The sequence below is a fragment of the Bombus pyrosoma genome, linkage group LG8 (genome assembly GCF_014825855.1).
Source record: "Bombus pyrosoma isolate SC7728 linkage group LG8, ASM1482585v1, whole genome shotgun sequence".
In the NCBI taxonomy this organism is placed as follows: Eukaryota; Metazoa; Arthropoda; class Insecta; order Hymenoptera; family Apidae; genus Bombus; species Bombus pyrosoma.
In genome coordinates, this window is record NC_057777.1 from 5890451 (window position 1) to 5913893 (window position 23443).

A 23443-nucleotide genomic window follows, 5' to 3' on the forward strand; every position below is an offset into this window, starting at 1 on the left:
AAGCATTACGCATGAAGGAGCGTTTTGCACGAAGACACCAGCTGTACGCTGCTGAAAATCGCTTCGATTAAAATTCCATTGTTTCCACTTTAACCTTTACGAGACTCGTCATCGTTTTCTATCTTCTATCATAATTCGCGTTACAATTTAAAGGTGCCCCGATTGAAAAGCCACATCTGTTTGTTCCGAAAAGTCGCAATAGATCAAAGGATTCCACCGCATCTCGAGATATAAGCCGAAACTCCTCGGATTGAGTGTCTCCGAGTGACGGCACTATTTGCTTGTTCTCGTTGGCGAAGTTGACGAAGACGACAACGAACGGTTCTCTCGAAGAACGTCGCCTCTAGTGGTAGTTAAGTAAATGGAATCGATTTTGACGAAGCCGACTGCCTGGGCGATCGGCGTCGAACTTTTCAAGCGTATTGCCGCTAAGAGATGAAGTGGCGCCAGGAGAGCGTTCTTTTCGCTGAACAGGGACACGTCTTCGGAGTTTCGGCTAAAAAACTTCTCGTTTCATTCGAGGCCACCTCGGGCACTTTCGTTTCGCCTTCTTTTCATCGAGCGTTCAGCCTGTCCGCAAATTTCTATCCGTGTTCGATACACATCGGATGATCAATGGAGCTTGCAAACTGGCCGTTTGCTTTCTTCGTCGAGTTTGGACGCGATCCAGGCTACTCGTTAAATATCTATCCCGGTTTTATCGAATATAGTCCACCGTGCGACTCGTTAAGACCTAAATTTTGTTTGCAAAAAGCGAACTAGGAAATATCTGTTAAATTCGCGAGCCAGAAACGTTTCGGTGAATACCATTTTTGCTAAAAAATACATATTAATTTTCTGGAAAAAGTTGAGCGTACGCTTAAGCTCATCGCTTAACTGTCATATGTAATGCGAATCTTATACTCTACTTTAGTTTACTTTCTATGTATTTTACTTTTGCGGCTTTTCCCGTAGATCAGAGAATAAATAAACGTTGCAAGATGTTTTTAAACGATAACTGTCGCGGTTCTTGAATTTGTCAAGGAGTGATATGGGTCGTCTGATCGTAATGCTCGAGGTTGCAGTCGATCCTTTGGCTTCCTAAATCGATATTAAATGAAATGATGGTAGTATATCACCCCGAAGGGAATTCCATTAATAGTTTCTGATACGTGTGGAATACATCGCTATATCGAGATTTTCTCGCGTATCGCTGACTGTTTAACCGAGAACGAAAAGAAGTGGCGAAGTGAAGTGGATAGGGGCGGTTTAGGACCGCTGTAGTCGTGGTACGAGAATCGTGGTTGGTATACGAGACGTCGAAGAAATACGGGGCACTGGTTTCCTGGCGTAAAATAGGATATAAAGTTTCTCACTGGACATTCGACACTTTAGACTTCTCGCCGTGAGAGACATTAATATTCCTTGACAGTAAGGTAAAACATAAGTATGTAGTTGAAAGAAGATACTAGTCATTTCCTTTGTCCTTCGTGATTCTTCATCGTCAAACTACACTCGGTCTTCTCGATCCGACTTTTTCTTCAGCACAGAGTGATCTTTTTGAATTCCCAGCTACGAATTTAATTTCCAGCAGCTTGCAACTTTGCTAACGCAGATCTAGAAATGTAGGTGGTGTCGCGTTTCCCCGAGAGATTCCTAAGAGAAGAGGATCTGTTTAAACATGATGGAAGAAGACGGGTCAATGTTCTCCGGTGTAAATGGAATCGTCCGTTGGACGTTGCCTTTTGTGACAAATTCTCTACAGAGATCTGCCTGTACGCGTGTACAAGCAAACCTGATGCTTTTTGAATAGAGACACGAGAAAACAAAAACCGATTTGTCTCGGTAGACAGTGGAATAAAATATTCCATTATTTTTATACGTATAAATTTTGAAAATATTTCGAAAGATATATACAGCGAGGACTTTTTAATCCAGTATTTGCCACGGTTATAAAATACTCTTTCGATATCCGGCGATATTAATTTCGTTTTACGAGCGGACGGTTTTTTACGACGGCGGATTGAACAGGGACTTCGGTCGGATTCGCGCGGAAGGCTACTCCGAAACTCGGTTGTATTTTAAGATTAATACAAGTTGCTTCCCCTCGGCTAACCCTTCTGCGGTTTTGCGGAACGGTGCGCCGTAGATTTACTCGCAATTTGGCGAGATTCGTGGTTCGTTATTGCCACAGAAACACGTCACAGACGGTGTAATTACAATCGCCGCGATTCGATTCGATTCGGAAAATTCTACGTAAACTTCATGTCCGACAATTATCGGGCGTTGATTTCATTTCCACGTTGGTATTTCGTTTCTGCCATCGGTCGAGCACAAAGGCAAACATTTCGAAAATAATTTTCCACCAATATAAATATCGTTCGATACGTTTTAATGACCATCCATTCGCTGAATACTTATTTTTCGGTGCGACTGATGCTCGATGATTGAAACGAATCGTTTCGTTATAACTTATATTCGGAGCGTGTGATGGGTGAATAGCGCGTATCGATCGCTCGATCACCTGGATACTATCTGCATCGTGGATTTATTTCTCAATTTGGACAAGTATATCAGAGCGTTACGGGACGTCGCCTCGTTGATACGGTAGAATTAAGCGTGCCAGAGGTACGAATTTAAATGAAAATCTAATTTCAAGTAGTATATTATCCGGCAGATATAACGGCTGGCCGTTGATCGACCGGCATTAAACATCAAAGTATGGATCGCATTTGCAGCGAACGACTGTGTGTACCGGTGCGCCCGATGCTGTCCCGAATGATGGAGGAGTTCATGAAATATGCAAAACCGGTCGTAAATTATTCGACGCAATTTTCGAGGCTTTTGTCATGAAGGTCCGATTACCCGAAACGCTTTCGCCGTGTTCTTAATAAATGCAATGCATACATACCTTTTATCCCGTTAAATTGGCCCTCGCTTTTGTAAATTGCGGTCGACACACACATATTTGAATATTATACTTAAGTGCAATTAAAGCTAATTGCACGTAATTAACGAAGCTTCATACGAATACTCTGTAACTGCGCTGATACGAGCCGCCGCACCGTTGGACCGCCAGATTTGCCAGTTACTATGTCCAAATTATTTCAAATTTCGAATTTCGTAGCGGGTAGAATACGTTTCGTTTTGTTCAGATAAACAAACCATCGCGAAACGTTCAGCGAACCTCGAAATTTCTACCTGATCACAGCGTACCCGTAATTATAATAAATCTCGCGTCAGTCAATTTCAATTTCGTCCATCATGAATAGAAAACCAAATATAGGATAATGCAGCTTTTGTTTCAGATAGTTGAATATTTCGGTCGCGCTAGGCAGTTTACCTTGTAATTTATCACATCGCGTTATAAGCAATTTGATGGCAATCTACGTTCGAAGGTAGATTATTTGTCCGTTTGTTAGTGGCTTGATAAACAGTATAATATATAGAAAAATATATCAAAATATTCGAATTGTAATATGCTACGTTTTATTCGCTTGCTTATGCTCCATTTCCTTAATGTTCTTTGTTTCTTGAAAATACGAATTCGCATAAACATTCGTACAGGTTTATAACGTCGAAGCTTGGTTCACGCAAATAATTCTGTCTCGCCATATTTCGCGATAGAAGTAGACACGGGTTCTCTCATAGATACGCGATTTAGACCGAAACGTTTTTCGAAGGCGAACGCGATTTTCGCTGAGAATTGGCGAGAAATTCCGATGCAACAACGATCGGGAACTAACGACGGACGGGCGCGAGTTCGCCGTAGAAGAAACACTTCCGGCGTCATTAAGGAGTTTTCCTACTCGGTCAGGTCGGAAGAAATTGAAGACCCCGCGAAAAGGCAAAAAACTCGGCCGCGCCGTTTAACGCCTCCTCGTACGGCGCCTTTTCTTGGATAGGGGATAATGGTGTTTCTTGTTTACGCGGCCCGGCATCCATTTCCGGGGCGTACAACGGCCAACATCGGACCGCGTTACTTTCGGCGAATATTCCAAAACCAACGGTGATAAATTTTCCTGGCTAAACGGAACTCTGTCCTTCCGCGACTGGCCCAAGATTTACTAGCCTCCGGTATTCAGATTCGAACTCGCGTTCCTTTTGATTTTTCCCTGGGCTTTTCTCTATTTTTGTTTCTCTATTCTTCCAAACGCGAAACGATGACAGAAGCTGGCTTTACCATGCGGCGATCGTAAAAAATTGGAACTGTGGTGCCGCGGTGATTTGTTGCATGGAATTGCTGGCAGCTTTTCGTTAATTAAAATATGTAGTTCATTTTAGTAACGAATTTACACTGTTCTTTCAATCCATTCAGTTTCACTTGTTTAATTGTTTTACCGGCATGTACGCAGCTCCATGTATACCTGTATCTGCTTTTTCTTTTTTTTTTTTTTACTAAAATTTTCATCGTGCGATTAAAACGTCGGACTTTATTTGACGATGTCTGACGTTTCATTCGAAATTGAAGACCGACAAATACCCGCCATTTTCTGCCATTTTTCATCACTCGGATGGATGATTCAGATGGTAGAATTTGTTTCTGAAAAAGAATTCTATCGCTGTTTGAACTAACTTCACCGATATGTACATTAACTCACTACGCCTTAAACATTCGACGTGCCATGCCAATTAATTCATACCCGAAAAATTACTTTCCAACGGTATTCACAGTTTGATTGCATTTTTACTCATAATATATCTACGGTGACATATTTCCACTGAATTGAGTTACAACAGGTAAAACGTTTTATACGTTAAAACTACAAAGAACGAAATGAAATGGAGTGTTAAGTTCACATCGACAAAGAGATAATAATCTCGACTGTTTTCGTTTGAAGTTTCCCTTTACAAAGAAACCTCGACTGATTTTGTTTCCACCAATTATTACGATCTGGAACAACGTTGCGAAAGAAGTCGGATAACGGCCAGTTTTTAACCCAAATTCCGCGTCACCAGCTATCGGAATCGAGTTTTACAGATGATTGGTCGAGGAAGAAGCGAGCCAGGTTTATTAGCATTCATAACAAACCGAAATGGCGAGCGGGTAAATCTTTACCTTCTCCGGCAAAGTGTATTTTGCGCCGTTCCACTTCGAACTTGGCTTCACATCGATGAAGCGCACTCGCTTAATAATCGCAGGAAACGCTATTTCACGCACCGGATTTTATCCTTCGGTTTCCATTCCACTCTTTTCCGCGGCTTTCCTTCATCGAACGATGAGCGCATTTACGTGAAAAATATTCGATATGTTTTCAATGCTTCATACTCAAATATTCTGATTAAAGCGCGACGGTCAATGGGGAAATTTAATAAAGCAACGTAATACTGTCCTGTTTCGTTCTATTAAAAAGTTCTCTCTACTTTCGCATGCAGCAACATGCAGTAACTCGAGAGAGTATAAGTAGTATGTACGTGTGTTATAGGAAACATTTCGAAATTTCATTGACACTCTCTCTCTCTCTCTCTCTCTCTCTCTCTCTCTCTCTCTCTCTCTCTCTCTCTTATTCAACCAGCATGATTATATTGGCGAAGTTTGGGGCAAATTTGAAAATGTTACAAGTTACAAGATACTCAGTGCAAGTATATATCTCGCTGATTATTAAAGTATTTAAGCAAGCAATTATCCATTATTAACTCTTAACTCTGGAATTTTCATTTTGAACTCTTAATGGATGTTGAAGGTGGCTCTTCACGATGCTGTATGCTAATTCTTTATTAACGATAGCCGGCGCTATCATTACAGCGCAAATGTAATTTCAGATAGTTACGTGCAACGTAATCCATAAAAATTTTCAACGATACGTGTTCGAGTAATTTTGTGCGCTACTATATCCGACATTTCTTCCCGCCGTGACTGTGCCTCGCTGTTTTAATTCAATTCTTGACCCAGACGATCATGCTCAAATTTGCTATACTATGAGTTTTATTCTCTGCTCATTATCTTGGATCTCGTAGGACGTTTTAGATATTTTGACGAATAATTGATAGAAAACACTTTGGATGAATTGGTATTAAATGCCTGAATTGATAATAGATTGTTTTAATTTCGTTTCGTCTTCTCTGTTTTCCTTTTTTTTTTTTTTTTTTTTTTTTTTTTTTTTTTTTTTTTTTTTTTTTTTTTTTTTTTTTTTTTTTTTTTTTTTTTTTTTTTTTTTTTTTTTTGTTTTCATGGAAATGAGACAAACATATAGCGATCGCTCTATCAACTGTCTCGTAATCGTTTCCATTTGGGAAATGAGCGACGGAGACGATTCGATTTATTTTCAAATTATCAGCGAACAAAGAGATACCTCATTGCGCCGCAAGAAACACGCCGACTAGTCTCACAACTCGCTTCTAGGAACAATATAATCCCCTTCAGTTTCACAAAGAACAAGGTAACCCTCTTGAGTCGCGCAAAGTACGAAGTAACAAGCTTTCGTTCTGCTATGAAGTACCTGAGTAAACCCGTTTGCCCCTATAGCGAGCGAAATAATCCATTTTCCTTCTCTTTTGGTGAAACGGAATAGTTTTCGAGGCTGCGAGTCGGTTCTCTCTTAGCATCACACAGAGATAAAGCTCTTTTGATTTTATTTTCGGAATTTGACTAGCAGCTACGTGGTTACGAAGAAAGCAAGAGAGACTATATTTTCTATTTCTATAGAAAGAATAAAGAAACTTATCCTACACGCCCCATGCGAAACAAAGGCGACTATTTTTCTCCGTGATTCAAGAACCAAGCAAATCTGCTCCTTCCTTAAAGCTGCCAAAGTATCCATTCTTTTAAAAACTGGCCAACGTAAGGAATCCGTATTTTATTTTCTAACGAGGAACGAGAACGTTTATTTTTCTCCAGGCCAAAGGCACTTTCCATTTCTGACCCCCGGCGCGAAAAAAAGTAGCTCGTTTTCCCTTTCTCGCCAAGTCAATTGAACCGTTCCGTCTAAAAGAAGGCAGGAAATAGCCCGACCAATTTTTCTTCCCTGAAACGTCACTCTAACTGGCAAACGCCAGAACCAACGAACGAAATTCTCAAACGTGAGGCAAGATAAGATAAGGTTACTCGAGTCTGACTAAGTTGCCTTGTAATTCGTCAAATTCAGTCGCCAACATTTAAGCAATCTGTTTACGTTTGAAAACGTTCTGTTTGACACTATATTTTCTCGTTATTTCGCTGTTATATTAAAGACTACTGTTTCATAACAAGTACAAGGTCGATTACTCTGTACCAAGTTCAAGATTAAATTGCAAGATGTTGGGACTTACGCTATTTTATCATATTTGAGAAGATATACAGATAGAAGATAGAAAGAAAAACATGGAAAAAATTGCGATGTGGTCGGAAGGTGTTTGGCCAGCGCGATTTACCGGAAGTGCGTCTGCGCAATCTGCGTAATCGCGTTTAAAGGCGTACTATATCAATTCAGAAAATGGCTCGTGCGCTGCCACAAACGAAACCATGGCGACCGTTTCGCTGCTGGGATATGATTTACCGGACCGCGACGAGGACGGATTTTAAAGGCACAGCCGTGACTCCATTTCGTTCTGTAACCCGATCAGAAAGGAAGCGACACTCTACGAGCTTCCACTATGTGTTTTAACAACGGGGTTTGCTTGTTAATTCGATCCGCTGATTTGCATCCCGAATACGCTTCTCAGCGAACTAACAAAGTTTTTAAGCTTGGATATCGTCGTGTGCATGTTGAAACGGTTTCGCTGCTCGTTTATCGTGGGAATAACGGTATAATGATGGCGTAAATGGTCAATAGTCGCTCTTTTTGCAAGAGGATTTATTATGCACGGAAGAGCATCGATGTTTGCGATGTTATCTTTGTGAGAATTCTATACAGGTATTATGTGGTTTTCATTTCGTATCAGGAGGATCGTGTAGGGGCAGTTCCCGGCTTTATCTCGCTCAACATCGACAGGATATTTTATGAGCATAAATAAGGAAAATGTCGTATAAACATAGATCGTTTAAATCTTTCTTAAAAGGTTTCAAAGGGAATAGACCCGCAATGTCATTCAATTTTACATCAATATATATTTACGCGTGTATTCGTTCTAAAAAAGATCGCGAATCGATATTATCGATTATTATTATGCTATTATATTATTAACAATTTTATTATTAACAAACAGTTTTAAGACGAATATATAACACCTAGTAATTACTTACATATGTCTATTATGAGTTTATTCTTGTTTTACAGCTTAATAACTCTAACTTCCTTATTCTTATCTTCTTATAACTTTTTAATAAAACCTCGAACCACCTCTGTTATATAGTCTGTCTGAATATTTCTAAAAATACTAAGAATATTTCTAAAACACCCTGTACGAGGAACGAGTGGAACCTTTAAAGGAGAATGAATATCGCCATATTTCTCTCAACTTCGACTTACTTTCGAACGAGTACGCAACCGTTCTGGTTTCTTTTCAGTGATCGTGCATCGATCAGCGTTCCCTCCATTATTGTACAAGTTTCTGCCCGACAACGTGTTAATATTTCCTTCTGGTAAAGTTCCATTTAGTTCCATCGGGACGAATGGACCGAAGTTTCCGCGATTCTTTACTTGATTGGCTCTCTGCTTTCGATCGGAACTTCAACCAGTCAGCGTGCCAGCTTTGTGGCGCGAGAACGATAAAGTTCCAGGCCGTTGGAGAAGTTGAGGCGCGGTGTGCGTCCGGCGTTCCCGGCTTTCCCTGCCACACGCCCGATGTAATTTACAACGTGACCCTTTCTGAATGACTTTCAGATATGCTTTACCGCAGTCACGCTCACCTTGTACGCTTTAAGGTGTCGTAAAAAATCGAGTTTCCGCGTCAGACCCTAGACATGGCCTTCCTGCGCAACGTCAACCTATGGTTTTACGGCGAACTAATATTTTACGGCAGAATTCACGCATTTTCATCGAATTTTTATCACTCTTCGTGCAGCGCTTCAGTGTTTAAAGTCAAGTGGAATTATTTTAATATTTGTTTTAACTCTCACGTAATTCTTAAATATTTATATTTATATTTATTTAGAAAAGCAGCTGCGCCATTTCGACGCATCAACTATTTTCTCTTGAAGGTAACGTATATCTTTTTTTAACATATGCATACCTATTTATTCTAATCCTAGGTTTAACAGTTAACGTTTAACGTTCGACAACGTTAGAGAAACGTACCTATGTTCGACTTCGGAATGCAATATACTTGGGGAAAAGGCTGGAAGGTTTCCTACGTTGCAGAAAAAAGTAGAATTTTCAAAGCACGAACTCGTATTTTATTCCCCGGTGTACGAAGTGTAGCGACTTCCCATATTTAAGTAGATAAAATGGAAAATCCTCAAGAGTCTTGGACGCGAAGAGTCTCGAGGTGATGGGTACTTCTTCAAGTTAAGCCTAGTTTGTTTGGATACCAAAGAAGTGAAGCGTTCTAAAGTTCGTGCCAGAAGACTTCAGTGGTTTAGGTGAATATTAAAAGCACAAAATTGGACAGACCAGCATCCTTCAACTTTAGAAATGTTCGAAAATCATCCGGCATGTTGAAATGGAATTTTCAGTGCGAAATACTTGCAAGCTCGAAATTGTGAAGTTCAGAGCATCTGACTGTCGTATTAAATCGCACAAGTTGTTGTGGCAAAATAAATTTCACGCGATCGTTTTCCAATTTCGGCAAACAATCGAATCCCCGATATTTCCCATGGTCTAGGTTTCGCCAGCCGGCAGGGACAGAAATTGTCGAGTTCTCAGGAACGCAGCTTTCCTGTCATCTTTCTTTCGGGCGGCCGCTATAACGTTCACTTGCCTTCCGCCATAAAGAAATTGATGGGGAGGAAGCTTGACCTGGCGACTCGTCAAATATCCAATTCTCCCAGTTTACTCGATTAGAAACTAGTGGTTCCCGTGTTTCTCTGCCCTTTTTGCTGTTCGCAGTCCGCTGGTAAAGCGGCGTTCTTTTTGATATTTCCAGCAATGACGGATAAACGTCCAAAACGAAACTACGTTTTCGACGTAGCTGAGGAAATAGCGTTGTCAGTCGTAGCGCGAGAAGAGAATTAGAACGTTCTTCTTGAGAGACAATTCGAAAAAGATTTCACGGTGATATTTAGAAAAAACAATTTAAGGAAATTTTTTATGTCTATGCTAGAGAAAGGATGGCGAACGAAGTAAATAGAAGAGTTAGGCTATTGTTCTTTTCGAATCGGTGAATAGTTATCAATGTTTCGTCATGCAGATAGCAGGAACTATATCGATCGATCTTTGGAACCTTTCTTCGGTTAATATACCGATATTTCGTTCGCACTAAAAGATATTGCAAGCGCCACACGGATGAAAGGCTTTGCGCCCCTTTAAACCGTTTTACAGGCGGAACCAAAAGCGCGTATTTACTGTTTCCGACCATCTACAAGCCTGCCACTATTCTTTTTTTTTTTTTTTTATTTTATTCCCTTTTAAGGGATTTGCATACGGGCTAGTGACGAATATTCTTCCAGTCGAGTTCTTTTGTACCCGTTCTTCGAAAAAAATCTTACGTTTAAGCGATTAAAAACGATTAGAAACGATCGTAAAACTATCTACAGATCTTATAAGAGGGGCCAAATAATAACGAATAGAAAAGAGTGTCTTGGCCCTCGCGATCTCCTGATTTAAACCCCAAAACGTAGAATGATTGGACGCAATAATGTAGAATTGGATCCAGAGAATTTCACATTCCTAAAGCGTTTCGATAATTCTGAACAGGAGTGTACATCTCGATGATTCTCGTATATCTTGGACATTAAAAGAGAGGGATTCAGATCGTGGAAATCACGAATACAAATTACCATTCTGCTCGCGATCATATCGGCGACCATTTACGTCGCGTTTATTACGCGGTTTAAACAGCATAATGTAGATTACAGGTTTCGTATAAACAGAGGAGTTGCGGCCAATTTTTGAAAAATACGCTCGACCAGCGTATCCATAAAATACCGGCGCGTATCTCGGACGGCCGTAATATGGCCGCACTCCAACATTATTATTTGAGCCCGAAACGGCGCCGCTGCAACCGCGTAACAAACGTCGAAACGTTCTATAAAGTAGCTCATAAATATTCACGGGAAGCGGCACAGCCGGCTCAATTGTCATTGCTATTCCGCGTAACACATATGCGGTGGCTACTTAAGCTCGCGAGGAATCCGAAAAGTTATCGTGTTCGCCAATAATGGCGGGGAAATGTACAAACCGTGGGAGCTTTTCCAGCATCTGCTAGTCCACTTTTCCCCGGGAAAATCCCAGATCAGCTGTAATAGAGACTGGTGGCCGTGGAACGAGAGAGAAAGAACAGCGTGAGGCAGAGTTTCCGCCGCCGCCACAGGCGAAGGCAGCGGAGGCGGCGCTCTCTGGCTGCCTTGATGCAATATCTCGCAACTAGATTTTCTCCCGATACGCCGCCAGCGTATCGGTGAAATTTGTATTACTTCGATGGAGAAGGAAGTACGGATAAAATGGGAGCAGGAAAACCGAGTGCATCCGATGGATGTGTTTTACGGTATCTACGAGGATTCGGTACAGCAGGAAGAAGGAAGTTAGTCGAATCGATGTATTTTTAAGATAGAGACGTGAACCGAAAGCAGATCTGTAATTTTTTTTGAATAAGAACCATCGTATCTATTATTTTCCTTGCTCTTATTTCCCGCAGCTGGCAACTGAAGATAAACTTGTCGAAATTTGGCGACATTACTGGACCGAAATAAAAGCCAAATTTTATGTCCCAACGCTACCAGATTGTACATTAGTGCGAGCGCAAAGTGTACGAACAATTTGGATGATTCATAGGCTCGATTAAAAATTCAATTGAATCCTACAATTGCGGAAATGATATATAGTAAGCGTAAATGAAAACGATTAACTGACTACTTTTCTTCCACGTGGTGGTGGTAGCTCGGTTGTGCGTGCCTCTAATTAATGCATAAATATTACCGAAGGGAAACGGGAACGTGTTGATACAGAGGATTTGATTAACGAATTATTGATCGAGTTTTACTTAGCAATTTGAAGAGGATCGGTTGTTTTGTTGATTTGAAGAAAATAAATAGAAGCTTCCGATGGTATAATTGCCCGTAAATACACGGTTGCATCGGTAACATCCACATCCGCATCGGTTTTCCGCTAATCGATCACAGGATAAATGAAATGGGATGCTATTACGTCAAAAATACTCGTAAATCTTTTTAGTCGGAATTTTGCAAACTGATTTGTAGTACGATGACGATCTTCGTTACAAAGTTCTTGGCGAGGAAGTTTCACTTTACCTCTCGTGGATCTTTTGTCCAAATAATATTGTAAAAGTTTCGAGGAAGTTCCCGGATATTTTCGAGAAAATGTAACGAGTAACTGTGCCAGAGCTACCGTAACGTTTTGAACAGCGTCGTATTCAAAGTTTCGATAAAAGGGTCCGCGTCATTGGCAGAGTGTCGACGTGTCAGGATTTCCTGGCTACTGGTCCACGATCTTTCTCTCTTTTCGCTGACGGCTGCGTGGAAAATACAAAATAAACAAACTCACGCGTATGCTACGCTGCATCAATTCAGGATCAAAGGAAGCCACGTATTCGTTGGTTGAAAATGTTTTTCGAATGCGTCGCACCGTATCGATTGGTCGGGACGCGTTCGCCACCGCACTATTGTGCTCATTATCGATGTATCGACACAGGTCACGATTTACATGTGTTAACGCCGACCCCAAAATCGATCAGAGCGCGAGGAACAATCGTCCCATCGCAATTAATCGACGATTGAACGTTCGAATTTCACCATGTCATTTCCAGGAGAAGTGATGCATACCGTAACAATTTTTCATACCGCAACAACCAACGGTATCGGCGTCCACTTATCTCTATCTTAATACCTGGACGTTATAGTACAGATAGTCGTAACAATAAAAAATTTATGGGTCTTTTAGGAAACCCTTTTAAAGAACGTCGATCATCCTACTTTGATACACTAAGGGTTAAATCAACACAGTGGATTTCATCTGTGGCTCATGATGTTAATTAAATTTATATTAGCTCCGGCTGGGAATCACAGGTATTTCGAACCTAGTACTCCGGCCTAAGGAAGGCGACTCGTGGAAACGAGCGATCCGTCTCGGCAGACAAGGGGAAGGTGGAATACCATTCTCAGTAACGTGGTCGTTAAGTTGATTCGTTTAATTCGCCGTCGTTAATTCTCGGTTAAAATTCGCGAGTACCGGTTTCATGGTTGCATTAAAATTTGCTCGCCGAAGATGGGCCGAGTTTCTCGCCTGGATCAACCTTCCCGTGTTAATATTATCACGACGACGCGGCGCGACGGTTTGTTTTCATCCGATAGAGCCGTCAAGTTTTCCACGACGTCGTGTCGTCTTCGGTTTAATTAGAGTTTCGCGACTTCGTTCTAGGCAACATCGAGACGTAAACAGTTGACTGTGCCGTGCTCGTTAAGGACACGACTATCTGATCTGCCGGATACTCCTGAGCGTTGCAAATTAGGCAATGTTACAGTACTGTGCGACGACGAATTGAGTTGACTGATCATTGAACATATTGTGAACGATCATAGCTATATTCTTTCGTTCAAGTGGAGAATTATTAACTCGATGACACACATTTTTGGCGAAGAACGGTTACTTTTATGGATGCAGTGTATAGCAAGGTTATTTCAGTTTTTAATTAACAAAGTTTCGATATCATAAAATTCAATCTTCAACTTTGCACAGAATAATCAAACTTGTTGTATGTTAGGAAACATCGTTAATTTTTCATGTCATAACGAAAGAACAAGAGAACATCGTGTACTTTTCTATCTTCCTAAATAATCCTGACCTACCCTGTTACGTCGCATTGCATCGCTGTTTACACGTATATTGGCTTCAATGTAGCTTATTGAAACTATATTTTGATCTCTACATGCGCCAGTAAATACGTCGTTAATTGCATAAAATATGAGCAGTTCGAGACAATGAAGTGCACTCATAACGCGGTATCCTCTGTTAATTTGCAAAGTCAATAATATGAACTTTGAACTAGGTCGAACGTAGCGCAGCTCGGGCGAAGATGGACTCTAACAGAGTTATCAATTCCAGTAAATTCAGCCGGAGGGCGAATTGCTCAAATCATATTCCGTTGAATGATTTAATTCCCGTAAGGACATTAATATAAATCGGGATTCATAAACAATCTAAAACGACGATTTCTCTATCGTCCATTCGTCCGCCTAATATACATATGTTCAATGAGAAATTCATTAATCAACCAAGCGTATTCCATTCGGATTCGACGAATTCTATTTCCCTTTCCTTCCAAACGCTTCAGAATAATTGCGGACCAACTTTCATCATTCGCTTTATCTACCGCTCATTTTCTCCACGAACAAGAGGTAATTTTAATTCACGAACAATCATTAAGGAACACTTCATATCTCTGGAGAGAGTTCAAGGAAGCGACGTCGATCGTCGGAAGTTGAATCGATTGGGACTGCGATTAATTAATCAAGGAAATCCGTACGAGATCGTTCAAGAAACGATCAAACTTCCGGATGCTTGTTGTTCGAGAGTGGAAGTGTCTTCGCGTAGCCTGAGTAAATTACGATTTGTCGGCGCGCGGACGCGAACAAGCTGTAATTAAGACGAACGGCCATCTTGCACCGTAAGAAGATTTCCTCGGCGAATTGTTCAAAAAATAACAATAATAACTTACGTAATTCTTCGACACGCCAAGCTTACCAAAACCTTGATAGATGATTTGCGGTCGAGCCGAAGGTTCCTTAAATAAATTCTAGAAAGATGTGGGCCTACTACGCGGTAACTGGAAGATGGCGTTTCCTCGGTATATTTACTTTGAGAACAGCTTGTGCAATCAGCGATAAATGTAAGTCTTCTATACGCTATTCCAAAGCAACGTAGAATTCAACGACGATAAGAATAGGTTGCAGCTGCCCTTATCGTTCACGGACACTGCTATGAACCGCACATGTATTTGTGTATGCGTTCGTGGCTGTATGCGTTCGGAGGCAAAGCGAGCTTTTGTTAGGAATTTGCGGTTTGGGTGTAAGACTCCGCGGGACGTGTGAACGGTCTTCTCCAGAAGAAAAGTCTTTTTCCGCAATTCGGTGTGTACGTAGGTAGCGAAATCAAGATTTCTTTTGTGAGAGGGAAAACTCTTTCGAAGTGTCAGCCATGGGGATAGAAATGTAGGTTCCTGCCAGAAGAAACACGCGAACGTATCAAAGAACGTTGACGCCTTGCTTATCTATTCCACTCGCCTCGAGTCGAGCGAATCTATTCCACGCGGCTCGACGAGAAAGAATCTTCCGAAAAATGTGTCGTAAAGTTTCACGTAGATGGAAACAAAAATAAAATGGGAGCAACGTATGGGAAGTTCTTGTTCAACCTGGTCAATTAGGGAACATCGATTCATCTTTCTTGACAGTAGGTTACAAAAGAGTTACTATTAGCTCGGTCTCGGGGAAAAAAGCTGCAGCTACTATTAGCCGTAGAAGGGGATCATACCTCATCCATTTCTGAAATTGATTTTCTCGTTCACCGTGTTTGGTCTCGGTGTTTCGCCCCTTTTTCTCTGGCCCACCCTTCCTCCTTTTATCGTTGGCAAACCCTATCAGCCGCAGCTGATGAGAACTGGCTCGCCTCGCACCATTCGCTTCGTTTCGGGCGAGGGAATGGTCGCACGATGCGATACCACAGTCGATACTTGCTGCGAATGCTGTCTCTTTAAAGAGTTTCCTCATGCTCTTGTTTTCTTCATGGACTGGCGAAAGTAATCTAGATCGAACGGTTCTGATAAATTTCTAACAAATTGAATATCGAAAAAGTTATCGAAGAATTGTCAAACAACCGAGTTGTTTGGCTTCTGAATTTTCAGCTTCAAACATTTCCTTCTCATCTTTTTCCGGTCCCTGTAATTTTCAAATAATTTGACAAGTTGTCTCGTCCCGTAAACTTGTCGTGCGTGGATATTAGTCGCCTGGAAAATGCGGTGGCGATTCGATGGGCGAACTGTTTTGTATTCAGTCCACCTGATCAACCAGCCTCTTGCTCGGCGAATTCTGTAACGAAAAGCAGCCGCTATTTACTCGACGCTTCGTTTCCTCGTTCCTCCGCTTTCTCCGAGGTGTGTCCACGCCAGCCGGCGTAAAAATAAAATAAAAAAGCTGACAGCCAACGAGCGCTATTGGCCAGGAAGGAGTCCGCTACAACGAAATTGCTCTTTTTCCAATGCTTCTGCCAAGAAGAAACCAACAGAGAAAGAGAGAGAAAGAGAGAAAGAAAGAAATAACAAAATAGGGGAATGGAAGAGCAAGTAGAGAAAAAAGGGAGAGAGAGAGTACAGAGAAAAACGAGAGAATCAACGATTATAGAACAGTCGGTGCGGATGCGGTAAGACCCGTAGCCGCGGCAACACCGATCGACCAGCTTTTTCCGGTTGATAAACTTTAACCAATTAACGCCCATGGATAACTTAGTTGCCTACTATAAACCGATAGACATCGAGAAACTCGATGTTCGCGTGTGGTCGGATCGGTCCCAATATCGCAAATTGTTTCGAATTTATTGGATTTGATGCGGTGACAAAGGAAAAGGAAAGGTCGCCGTTAAAAATAGCGATCGTTTCTACTCTATTAACGATACATATTCAATTTCAACGGATTCTTTTTTATCTGGCAATAAATGGCATGTATTTTCGAGATCTTTTATCGGTAGATTAAAGGATGCCTTTGGAAGAAATTGGTGCAGCGGTCAGTTAGGATTTCGTGGTCGCTACTGGCCACGATTCAACAGACGTTTAAAAATTTGCACGGTGAACGACCTCGCGTGTACGTAGCCATCTATCTCCGTATCCATCACGGACGAACAAGCGAACTAGAAGGGAAAAGGGAGTTAAGAAGCGGAACATTTCGCCTGCCATGTCCCGAATTCCCTGACGTTGCCGCGAAATTTGGTGCTGTCACATTTCCAGTCGGTCGACCACACGTTCGATTCGCGATTCGATTTACAGAATTCTTGGGAGAAAAGTCGGTTATCGTCGGCCCGGTGGCCAACACAATACCCTGACTGACCTAGATTCTCCCGAATTCCTACGGCCACTTCCCGTTTCGGCCGTGTTCACGCGCCCCGGACTCCGGAAACGGGATGCTGTCGAACGCCCAGTCCGAGGAAATTGCTTGCCGCGGCACGAAAATATTTATTCCAGGAATTTTCCTTGAAATAACGCCGTCTTTCATCCTGTCCGCTCGTTTCCCCTTCCGCGCCCGGATACTGCAACAATAAACTTGGCGACAATAAACCGCCAGCTACTCGTTTTACGCCGTTACTCGCGTAATTTGCGAACTAATACTTTATTGTCTTCTATTTACGAGCGTTCTCGAGGAGATTTGGATGTTGACGAACATCTACCACGAAAAGATTGTGTAAGGTAGCTAATCAAATTTCCACGGTCGGCCAATTTGCCCAGCTAGTCTCCTTGCCTCGTCTCGAAGATCCACAGGTCTCAACGACTTTCCAACGAGGCTGGCTCGCTATCCACCGAGGTTAATCCGGCACGAGCGAAAACAGCGAGGCAGAATGGCGTGGTGTATTGTTCGGAGGATGGAAGAAACATCCCATCGGGATAAGCTACTGTGCTGGAGGGATGAAGCTGCGATACGCAAACCCGTTCGAAGTCTAACTCAATCTTACGTTCGGCGAGCCGAGGGACTCGCATCTCCTCCTCTCTTTTCGTCCGGTAGTTTCAACGCGGTGTTACCGTTAAGCCTCGTAGTAATTTCGTCGAGCGTATCCTAGATTGGAGCCGGTATTAAGGTAATGAGAGTTCTCGTAGCTGCTCGCGCTTTCGATAGCGGCGGCCGCGAATTAAAGTGTAATTTTCCATCGCGGGCCAATGATTCGAGCCGCGAAATTGCCCAATGGAAAATTTTCATAGCGTTTCACGTGCCGTTTCTTCTCTCTCTCTTTGTCTTTCTCCTTCTCTCTCTCTCTCTCCCTTTCTCTTTCTGTCTCTCTCTTTCTCTATTTTCATATCCACCTTCTTTTTCCGTTTTGCACTTCGTTTCGTTCTTTTTACGAGAGCCAGGTGAATATCAATTAGAAAGTTTCCGTGGCATGGTTCCGCTGTTTCAATTCCTCGGTCCCGAGTTTAATCTCCGTGCGATGCAACGCCAGAACTTGCCGTGGAACGATAAAAAGTCGAACTTTCGACGACTTCTTGGTAACGCGGATTGTGTTTCGCTCTTAACGGGGGCCGCCGCCCTACGCCTCGGTCTCGAGTGCACTCCTGATTGAAAGTTGCCCTTATTTGATCAAGGGGTTTATGAGCCTCTTCGTTGTGCCGGAACTTGTTTTCTACTTCGGCGTGCTGGCCACGCGAGATTTGCATTGCCTGATTTGTTCTTAACAGGTGAAATTAGGCGATGTGTATGAAAATGCTGGCAGTGAAAATACAGTTGATCTTAGTACTTTTTCCTCTTTAACACACAACACCTTGAAATATCTTCTAATTATATATATTATACTACATAGTGATGCGAAGATCTTTATATTTAAAAGAAAGTGTTAAGAATGTGTGATGTGAATACCAGAACGTGTGATGTAAACGCTGTACGTGTTTCTTCAGAAAATTTGCTGCGATTTACAAATTTTTGATCCCGTTCAGCTGTTATAACACCTGTAGAATAAGCAAGCACGATCCATGATTATTAATTGACTTATCCAGGCGAAATTGAACTTTTATACGTCGAGACTTATAAAGAAAGACTCGTAAATAGACTCGAACAACCGGAAGTAGTAGATACGTATTATTTTATGGCGACCCTTTCTTGTTAGTGGGATCCATAAATAGCAAGTCAAGCGCCAGGCACTGTTCGAAAAGGGTAAGGATCGAGGAAAGGAGAAATTAACGCGATCAATTCACGCGCGTCGTGGCAAAATAAGGGTAAACGAAGCGAATTACATGGAGGCGTGGCTCATTTGATCACGCGGATGAACGCGACGCGCATAAATTCGTGGCGCTCAATCTTCGCAATCTGGCTGGAAGTGTGTTACCGTCGCGTAATTTTGATGAACGCGTATGTAAATTACAAGCGACGGCGTTAACATAAACTTTTCCCACTACGTTACTTTCCTCCATGTGATTTGTGTATGGAAATTTTCGATCAGCTCCGTGGGAAATCATTCCCTGGTCATCGATCAACCTCCTCCGTAAAAACGCGATCATTATTGAAAAATCTTGCATTAAATAACATCAACCACGAGACTGTCCATCATTACCAAACAATCGCTTTCTAATTTAAACTTTTACAAATAGCTGCCGTTTCTACTTTACTTGTTATCGAATGTTTGGAAATAATACTTCACTAATATACAAGTATTGGAACATTGTTCGCACTTCCACGATCAAAGAGTTAACAAGTCTCTGAGGAATAGACATAACAGTACGAAAATTTAGAATTCACGACGATCACGAATCGGTGGGTTTTGAATCGCGACCTAACGACTGCAGGATTTCACGTAGCTGTTTCGAAGGAAACTATGTTTTCGTTAGGTTGCGAAAAACGAGTCAGGCCCCGCCTGGATGAAGAGGTCGAACATCGAAAAAGGTGAAAACCGTGGATACTATGAAAAAATATTCAACGTGTAGATACTTCTGTTCATCGGCGCTACAAAAACAGGAAATCAGAGAGAAATATTTCCCGGGAAAAAATTAAACGGCAGTTACGATCGAGGAACGAGACAGACACGTGTCGTTTTACGTAATCTCACAGCCACCGGGACTCTCTTTGTACCCATGCACAAAGCCGCCACCTCCATTTCATGGAATGCTCGACTTTGCATGTGCCGTCTGCTCTCTCGAATGCGTCGTTACGGAACCGGAAATGTTTGTTCGAGGCTCATTGAATTTCCTGCACCGGCAAAGGTCTATCGTTCCGTACGACGGGACACGGGTATTCCCATTCGTATCGTTCGATTCCGCGTAAATATTCTTTCGATTCCAGTTTCATTTTGAATTGCATCTGTCGGTTGTTTTTTCATAGAATTAATTTTAGAGCTAAGTTACGATACAAATACTGTATACTCTTACTGGCATCGAACGATAGTGCAAGGAGGGTATAGAAAGATAGGATTTTCTGCATAGATCGATTCATATTAGATATTGAAATTTTCGAATTTCGAAACATATATTGAATTATACAAAAATTTAAATGAGATTTGACAAAATCCATGTACGATCATTGAAAGTTATAAAAGCTCACATACGAGAATTATAAAGAGATTTAAATTCAAATTTAAAGGCAAATTCAAATTCAAATTCGAGTTCAAATTCGCGCGTACACAAACTTCAGATCTGCTGCGCAGCCGTTGTGCGCGAAAAGGGTATCAGGCCCGCCGCCATGTTGGAAATTTGCGCGGGTAAACGTCTGCGCATGGCGTCACTTCCGTAGTGAGTATCGTAGTGTTAGGTTGTAGTACTCTGCTTAAGGTGCGTAACAAATTAACTGCGTAATATTTTGGTTGATATTCTATGATCGTTTCTATATTACTATTAAGCTCGTTTAGTTAACATGCTTTTATATAATAATTTGTTAAACGTTGTTGTATAAAAGTATATTAATTAATCCTATGTTCAAAGGTTATTGTTACCGGTATTTTTCACTGTCAGGTTTTGAAACACCATCTAATTTCGATTATTGTTTTATTTCAGTACAATTTGCGTTGCTTATGCATATTTGTTTTGGATTTTTGGTTTTCTTTTGTACAGATTAATGGTTGATTACCAGAATGGCATGGCAGGAGCAAGCGTTGAAAATGTGAACGCCGCGATGATTAATGGTTCATTCGCTGATTTTTCAAGATATGGTGACGTATAATTTATTGTAACTAAGACAAGCATATAAATGCTTTTTATAAGATTACTAGTAATGTAGCATACAATTGATATATGAGTATTTCATAATACGTGATTAATATTCAAAGTATTGAGATGGAAGTATAAAAGATTAAAGAAATCATTGTATCTAAAATTATTTCTTTGTCATAAATAAGTTCGGAATAATTGAAAATTGATTCGTCAAAATGCGTTGATTCATTTAGGCTTAAATAAGAAGGAACTGAAATAAATTTCATATTTCGTTATATTTTGATCGTGAATTTTCTCTACTAGTGTTATGATTTTTTTTATGTTGGAGCATGTTCAGACACGTTTCGACGCAAGGCTACGCGCGGTTTTTGTGTATGTAGTGTTGTCATACTCTCATGTTTACTTCGTGTATTTTGGTTTGATGCAAGCATTCTCGAATATTTATGAGACGCGACGTAGTTTATTCCTGAATTCCTACATCTTAAATTTGATAATGAATATTCTCAAACGATATTTTGCATTCATATTCTACTTAATATTAATTATAAAATTTCTATTAATGAAAAATAGATAATAATCATTTGATAATTTTACAAAGACTACAATATTGTTAAAAACAAGCGCTCGATAGGAAAAAGAAGAAAGATACGAACAAAGTATTCTTTTTACTTTTTCTCTACGCTACTCCTCCTCCTTCTCTCTCCCTTACCTCCACTCAACTGATAAAACTTTATTTCCAGAGAACTTTTGTGACCGCGCGCAATATGGTCGGTAGAGTCAGTGTTTGCTACGTAATAATATTTTTAATATTCTTCAGAGCACAATAGCTTCTATTAACTCCAAATATAATGAAAGATTTAATTAAACAAGTAGAATTTTATTCAGTATTGTTTATTTATTATTATATTTCTTATTTAGTAAAAAAGTTTAATTTATGCAAAAATTTTATACGCGAAACTAGAGTCAGTGTTTGTTGATCAAACGGGTGCGTTAATAGTTTTTTTATTTTTATACTTTTTAAGTTATTCTTTGTAAATATTCGTTTTCGGTATTAGAGTCAGTGCGCAAGAGGATTCAGCCTCTTCAGGAATCAAGAATTGTAAGTATCCATGTATATTACATTTTAATTTATTTTATTTTTATACTTTGCTCGGAATATTATTAATAAAGAAGCAGTGTCTACGCTTTTATTGAAGCATGCTCTCAAAGTTTTAATATTCAGTTATAAAATAAAAATCTCTAACGTGCTTCATAAATTATTAGATTTTTTATTTTTGTAGATTTCAAACTTTTATATCGGAGTTTCAATTTTACTAATGTTATCGAAGTTGTAAAATTAGTAGAGTTTCATTTTTCGTTCTCTTTATCTCAATTGATTTAAATAATCAATGTTATAATATTTCATGTCTTTTTTAGATTTTTCACGATCTCTACTTGCTGTTGTCCAGAGGGGATCTAGTGGTGTCCCAAAATACAATAATGTAAGTACCATTGCGTATTAACTTTTATATTAACATCTTAATCTTTATTACTATTAGAATTGTAATTTCTACTATTATTAAAATTTCAGTTGACTAAAGAACCGTTATTTATAATCTCAGACTTTTCAAGCAATCCAGACTGTATTTCTAAGAACAGATTATAATTTTTCATATTTTGTTACAGATTTTACATAACTTCTCCATTTCTGCTGTTTTCTTGGGAGGATTTTAACAATGCTCCAAAAGATAAGAGTGTAAGTATCATTGTATATTGTGATATTAACCAATAAATTTTATCTTGCTTTAATTATTACTATTATGTTTCTAAAAATAAAATTTTAATATCTCATGATTTTTTATAGACTTTTTATGGATCCCATTCCCTTCATGGTGTTTGATGGCTTCTGCTTGATGACAACCATTTGATGACTTCCTCTGGGTCGCAACGGCGTCAATTACAACGTCAACCGCATCTAATCGTGAGTCGCATGCATTTCTGTTCCTCCGATCACTCAATCATGTCGTAGGATGAAAGGTCCGAATCGACACGAGTGATTGGTTGTATTACGTAGAATTTGTTGCGAGCATAGTGACCGCGGGATATTTGTTATACCCGTGAGTAGTAATATTTATTTGTTGTGTGTTATTTATTAGTTCAGGTAGGTCTTCTTGCACATCGCGTTTCTTTATAACATTAATTATTATGATATAACTGGCATAATAGGATTATAATATTAATAATTAATATATAATTATATATATATTATATATATTATACAATATTTATTATACAAAATTTCAATATAGTCATCTATAACATTAGAATATATTCAATATTTTCGAAGATATGAATAAAGATATGAATAAATAAAGCATGAATATTCGAGTATATAACGAATGTTTGAAGAGTTTAATGAGAGCATAATTTCATACTTCAGAAGTTGGATTTCCTCCGACTTCGTTGCTATGAAAAAATAATGAAGACTTCTCGGTTCTATTTGTTGTTCCATCATGTAATATTAAAACTTTCAAAATATTTTCTTTTATGTTACAAATTTCACTGTTATTTGAAATGCAAAGATATTAGAATACTATTTTGTGAAAAATGTACTATATTAAATATC

General features: G+C 40.1%; 1 long non-coding RNA gene across 1 annotated transcript; it reads left to right on the forward strand.

Annotated features, from left to right (window-relative positions):
- Window positions 1-21821: 21821 nt before the first annotated feature.
- LOC122570038 lies at window positions 21822-22798 on the forward strand. Its single transcript, XR_006317650.1, has 4 exons — window positions 21822-21937; window positions 22255-22319; window positions 22504-22573; window positions 22682-22798. It is a non-coding gene; the product is annotated as an uncharacterized LOC122570038 (long non-coding RNA).
- Window positions 22799-23443: the final 645 nt, after the last annotated feature.